The 6,608-nt window shown below is 43.7% G+C and overlaps 1 non-coding gene across 1 annotated transcript; it reads left to right on the forward strand.

Moving 5' to 3' along the window:
• The first annotated feature begins 6,184 nt into the window (after nucleotides 1-6,184).
• TRNAD-GUC lies at nucleotides 6,185-6,256 on the forward strand. The gene has a single exon. It is a non-coding gene; the product is annotated as a tRNA-Asp (tRNA).
• Nucleotides 6,257-6,608: the final 352 nt, after the last annotated feature.

The raw sequence follows: 6,608 nt of genomic DNA on the forward strand, positions 1-6,608 counted from the left end.
GGCACCTCGAAAATAATTCTTCACTGCCTGGCTGTTTGATTGAAAGTGTCTCCTGCCCTCTTGGCCTGGAAAATGGAAGGACAGAGAGGCATCTGTCTCTGCAATCCCAGGAATAAACACCAGCCTGGGTTTTGGTTGATCCCCATAACCCTGGCCATAAAGCACCATCTAAATCCAGGGGCGAGAGGAACAAATAGAGGTTTCATTTGTTCTGTCTAGTGCTGGGTCCTCTGGGGAGGGCTTCACCGACCTCCTTACCACAAACCCACGCTGACAAACAAGAAGCCACTTCTCTCTGGCAGCCTTCTGAACGGGCACCCTTTTTACCTACGAGTCAACTCTCTCGTCTCCAGGTTTTCTGAAAGACATCTTTCAGCTCTGCATGTCTACTGGGTGGGAGGGGAAAAGGAAAAAAAAAAAAAAAAACCCAGGGCGCTAGATTTCATTCTCTCCCCAGACATAAGCAAAAGTGGTTCATCCCCAAACCAAGCCCAGCAAGCCCTCACCACAGAATTTCTCTGTATAAAGAAAGTACCTTTTTGAAACACAAAGTTACTCTTTCAACTCAGGAAGGGGGAAAAAAATTAATCCGCCGAGCAACCCCTAAACCTGTGCTTGGCTGGGATCCTGATGTCGATGGTGGGATGGAAGTGAATCATTTCTCTCTGCTCTGACTGCATCAGCAACAGAACGACAGGCAGACATGTCTGGGAGCTGCTGGGTCCCCAGCAGAGGCCTCACACCACACTTGCGCCTAACTCTGATTGCCTTTTTGTTTGGAAGCAGGGCCATCTTAGCCAATGCAGGACAGGAGTTAGGTTTAACCCAACCAGCTGAGGCCGGGGACTGAGAGTTCTGAGGAAGAATCTGTTGTGTACCATGAGGGATTACTGCTCCTGAGTCGAAAACTCAAGCCCAACTAGCTCCATCCCTCTGTCCCATTTGAACGCTCATCAAGGCCTTCAACAGGAAGCCTTACTTTATAGGTGTCTCTTCACAATAACAATAACTAGCAATTTTTGAACCAAGTCTTCCTAAGTACCCTGCCTTTGCTAAATGTTGTTTGTATGTCATTTCATTAGTTCCCAAAAACAAAAACAAGCAAAAAAACACCCATTTAAAAAACAACAACAAACCTATGAGGTGAGTGCTATGTTCTGTTTTATAGACATGGAGACTGAGATCCGGAGAATTGAGGTGGCTTGTCCACATCTAGTAACTGGCCAAGGCAGGATTTGAACCCACAGCAGCCAACTCCACAAGTTCTTACTCTCTATGCTAAAAGTTCTCTTTCTCCTCACTTTTCCAAGGACTCCCCATTCCCCAAATACTGAATAAAATTCCATCCCCTCCCAGGTATCTGTAGGCCCCTCTGGCCTTCTCTCATCTGACGGACTTCCTCTTACCTGTTAGCATCCCTCAGGCCCTTCTGAAGAAACCATTCACTCATCCAACAAACACTGAGGGGAACTTCCCTGGTAGTCCAGTGGCTAAGACTCTGCACTCCCAATGCACGGGGCCCAGATTCCATTCCTGGTCAGGGAACAAGATCCCACATGACACAGAAAGGACCCTGCAACCAAGAGTTCACATGCCACAACTGGGGGAGGCAGGGGAAAGGAAGGGGTCGACTTCCCTGGTGGCCCAACGTGGTTAAGAATCCACCTTCCAATGCAGAGGGCATGGGTTCGATTCCTTTAGGAGAACTAAGATCCCTCATGCCATAATGAAGATCCTGCATGCAGCTAAATAAATAAATGAATAAGTATTGAAATAAACAAAAGCTCCCAAATACCGAACACTTACACATGACAAGCACAGTTCTAGAAGACTTGGCAGTGAACCAAACATAAAAATCCCTGCCTTCACGGACTTTACATTCTAGTGGGGGAAGACAGATTTTTAAAAATATAAACACATGAAAAATACGTGTGTCAAAGATGACAAGGAGTGCCAGCAAGAGAAATGAGGCAGAGAAAGGAGAGAGAGAAGACATAAGAAAATGTACAATTTTAGGCAGGGGGGCTAGGGCCTCACTGAGAAAGTGATACCAGACTTAAGCTCTCATAGACAAGAGAAGAAATTGAGTCGTGGAGGGGGAAGGGCATTTGAAACAGAGTGAAGGGGATGTGCAAAGGCACAGAGGCAAGAGTGTGTTCGAGGACTGCGCAATGTGGCTGGAGTAAGACCAGTGAGGCAAAGAGCAATCAGAAGTGAGGCGAGAGAAGTAAGGAGAGGAGGCCAGGCCGTGCGGAGCCTAGCAGGCCATGGCAAGGGTGCTGGCGTTCACTCTGAGCGAGTCAGGAAGCTGATGGAGTATTTCAAGCAGACGTGCATTTTAACAGAATCACCCTGGCTGCTGTATTGAGATCAGGCTGATGGGGGACGAGGTTGGGAGGCTGTTGATAATCCAGGTGAGGAATGCTGGAGGCTCGAATGGAACGAAGGTGGTGAGAGCAGTCAGAGACTGGGTGTCTTCTGCACTGAAGTCAGCAGGACTTCCTGACAGATTGGAGGTGGGAGGTGAGAGAAAGGGAGGAGTCGGGAATGACACCCAAGTTTCTGGCCCAAGCATCTGGAAGAATGGAGTTGCCATTTACTGAGCTCTCTGTGGGAGGAACAGGTTTGGAGGAGGGAAAGCAGGAGCTCAGTACTGGGTATGATAAATGTCAGATGCCTATTAGAGATCTAGGTGAACAGGCAGTTAAACAAACAGTTCTGGCACTCAACGGAGCAATCTGGCTAGATACACAAATGTGGAAGTCATTAGGGTGTGGATAGTATTTTTTTAAGCCACGAAATAGAGTGGAGTCACAGAGAGTGAAAGTAACTAAATAGGTAGGGTGTAAGGACCATGCCCTGGGGTGCTCAAACATTTAGAGGTCAAAGAGATGAAGAGAAAGTCGGCAGGAGACCAAGAAGGAACAGACAGGGAGATAAGATGCCACCTAGAGGAGTCTTTCAAGGAAGAGGGAAAGATTAACTGGCAAAGGCTTCTGATCCATCAAGTGATGAGAGAAATTCACCCATCTGAGCAAAAGAAGAAATGTTTAGTTGAATAGTTTTCTTGTTTTGTTTAGATGTGCATTCATCTAGACTTCTCAACCAATCACAAGGGTGAGAAGAGCAGAGTTGGATCCTCACCCCACTGTGCTTCTGTCCCCTACTCTTCTCCCCACCTCCCTCTTCTCCTCCCCTCCCCCCATCATCCATTAACCCCTTCCCCCCCACCTCTAACCTCACCTCCAACTTTTGGTGGGGTTGACTTACCTAAGCCAGGGGAATCTTGGGCCTGAGCTGAAACAACAGAACAATCTCTGAGGCGAGTCATTGCTTCACAGATTTGGTGAAAGAAGTAAGCTACTATCTCTCTTTAAAAGGGCTTCCCAGGGAGCACTAGCAGTAAAGAATCTTTCTGCCAATGCAGGAGGCAAAAGAGATGTGAGTTTGATCCCTGAGTCGGGAAGATCCCCTGGAGGAGGGCATGGCAACCCACTCCAGTGTTCTTACCTGGAGAGTCCCATGGACAGAGGAGCCTGGCGGGCTACAGTCCAAAGGGTCGCAAAGATTCCAACACAACTGAAGCGAAAGAGAGGGGTGGGACTTCCCTGGAGGTCCAGTGGTTAAGACTTTGCCTTCAAATGCAGGGGGTGTGGGTTTGATCCCTGGTCAGAGAGCTGAGATCCCACCTGCCTTGTGGCCAAAAAAAATCAAAACACTAAAAAAAAAAAAAGGCAGCAATATTGTAACAAATTCAATAAAGACTTTAAAATGGTCCACATAAAAAAAGAAATCTCTAAAAAAAGCGGAGTGGGGGGGAACAGTAAGAGGGATAAACTAAAGGTGGCAGAAAGGGAAGACACAGACACCCACGTAAAGGGAAGACAATTTGTTTTTAAACAATGCCTGCAGCAATTCTGTTGTTGTTGCCATCAGGAAGCAAAGGAATTTATCTTGGAGCTGCACAGCTCTTCAGTTTAGGTGAAGTCTTTCATGAGCCTTTTCTAGCTGACTCCATCCTGGAGCCTAGAACAGGGTAGAGGTTGAGAACTAAATTCCTCTGCACTGAGTTCTCACTTAGCAGGTGAGGGAGATAGGTGTGTCGGAGGCCGGGAGCTGGGAGAAGAGAAATGGGAGGAAAATGGCTGGCAAAGAATTCCCAGGGGTGGGGTGGGGCTGAGGAACCTGTTTTAAGAGCAGTGAGGTCTAACAATTTTTTTTCTGGAACACTTTTATTGAAGTAATAATAGATGTAGAGATAAATGTCTACTACCTGCTAACTTTTCACATACACCCATATAACCAGCACTCAAGTCAGGCAATTTAGCAGCTGCCCTTGGATTCTTTTCCAGTCGTGACTCCACCCCAGGGCAGTCACTATCCTGACTTTGAACAGCATGGACTAGTTTTGCCTGTTTTTGTATATTATCAAGATGGGCGTGCCCTTTAGTATATGCCTTCTTTCACTTGATATTGTATTTGTGAGGTTCAATCATACTGGTGCATATAGTTATACATCTTTTATTTTTCATTGCTGGAGACTGTTCCATTTTAATGATTATAATGCAATTGATTTATCCTCTCTATTGCTGATGGACAGAGATGTTATTTCCACTGGGGGCCACTGCAAACAGTGCTACTACAAACGCACTTGGACATTATCTAGATTTCACTTTTCCCCCAACAGTTTATTTTCAAATACTACAAACATAGGAAACTGCAATTATTATATAGTGAACATCTATATACATATGACTGGATGCATTTCAAAGCAAGTTGCACTTTCCCTAGCATTTCAGAATATGTATCATTGACAAAAGTTTACTGTTTATTTATGGGGTTTCCTTTGAGGGAAGACTTACATGAAGAGAAATGCATTCATAGTAACAGTATATAATTCATTGTGTTTGAGAAATGCATACACCTGTGTAATCCAAATCTCTAACAAAATCTAAAATGTTGTTACCATCCAGAAAGTTCCCTTGTGCCTCTTCCCAATTCCCCACTACAGTCATTGTATTCTCCTTTTTTTTTTTCCCATCAAAGATTAGTTTTGCCAGCTTTAGAACTTCATATAAATGAAATGACACAGTATGGACTCTTTTGTCTAAGGCTTCTTTCACTTGGCATAATGTTTCTGAAATTCATTCATGGTGTTGCATGAATAAGTAGTTTGTTCCTTTTCACCGCATGAATGTACCACAATTTGTTTATCCATGCTCCTGTTGATTGACATCTGGGATGCTTCCAGTTTGGGGCTTTATAAAGAAAAACGCTATTATCACTCTCATACTAGTCTTTCTGTTGGACATATGCTTTTATTTCTCTTGGGTAAATAACCCAAAACCAAAATTGCTGGGTTGTAGGGGTATGTTTAGCTTCATGCGAAACTGCCATAGCTTCATTTCAAAGTGGCTGTATGACGACCCAGAGGGATGGTATGGGGAGGGAGGAGGGAGGAGGGTTCAGGATGGGGAGCACATATATACCTGTGATGGATTCATTTTGATATTTGGCAAAACTAATACAATTATGTAAAGTTTAAAAATAAAATAAAATTTAAAAAAATAAAAATAAAGAAAATTAAAAAAATAATTAAAAAATAAAATGTAAAAATAAATAAATAAATAAATTTTCACTAGAAGATACTGAAAATAAAGATGTAATTTTTTGCCCCTTCAAGCTTCCTGACTTCATGCTTTAGCGGTAGAAGTGAAAGGACTTGTTTATGAATTGATTTGGCTAATAAAGAGGTGAGAAAAAGAAAGCATATAGGGATAGGTGAGAGCATAATTTAGGTGTGCAGACATGACTGAAATAAAAGTTACTGTGTCTGGGCTAAAAAAAAAACAAAAAAAACAAACAAAGTGGCTGTATGACTTTAGACTCCCAGCAACAAGATGGGAAAGTTAACACTGGTTCAGTACTTTGCTGACATTTGACGGTGTTTGCCTTTCTCATTTAAGCTGTTATGGTGGGTGTGTAGTGATACCTCACTGTGGTGGTGTTTTTTTTCTTAAAGTTTTTTTTAATGTGGATCATTTTTAAAGTCTTTATTGAATTTGCTCCTGGACCAGGGATCGAACCTGAACCCCCTGCATTGGAAAGTAAAGTCTTAACCACTGGACCACCAGGGAGTCCCCTCACTGTAGTTTTAATTTGCATTTCTCTGATAACTAAGCCATCCTTGTTAGTATAGTGGTGATTATCCCTGCCTGTCATGCAGGAGACCGGGGTTTGAGTCCCTGATGGGGAGGCAACACACCGTTTTAGGGCTTCCCAGATGGAGCTTCCAAATGTACTTCCAGATGTACAAGCTGGATTTAGAAAAGGCAGAGGAACCAGAGATAAAATTGCCAACATACGTTGAATCATTGAAAAAGCAAGGGAATTCCAGAAAAACATCTACTTCTGCTTCACTGACTATTCTAAAGGCTTTGACCATGTAGATCACAACAAATTGTGGAAAATTCTTAGAGAGATGGGAATACCAGGCCACATTACCTGCCTCCTGCAAACGTGTATGCAGGTCAAGAACCAACAGTTAGAACCGGACATGGAACCTATATGCAGAGTACATCATGTGAAATGCTGAGCTAGATGAAGCA

This window comes from Bos indicus x Bos taurus, chromosome 18 (assembly GCF_003369695.1).
Source record: "Bos indicus x Bos taurus breed Angus x Brahman F1 hybrid chromosome 18, Bos_hybrid_MaternalHap_v2.0, whole genome shotgun sequence".
Lineage (NCBI taxonomy): Eukaryota > Metazoa > Chordata > Mammalia > Artiodactyla > Bovidae > Bos > Bos indicus x Bos taurus.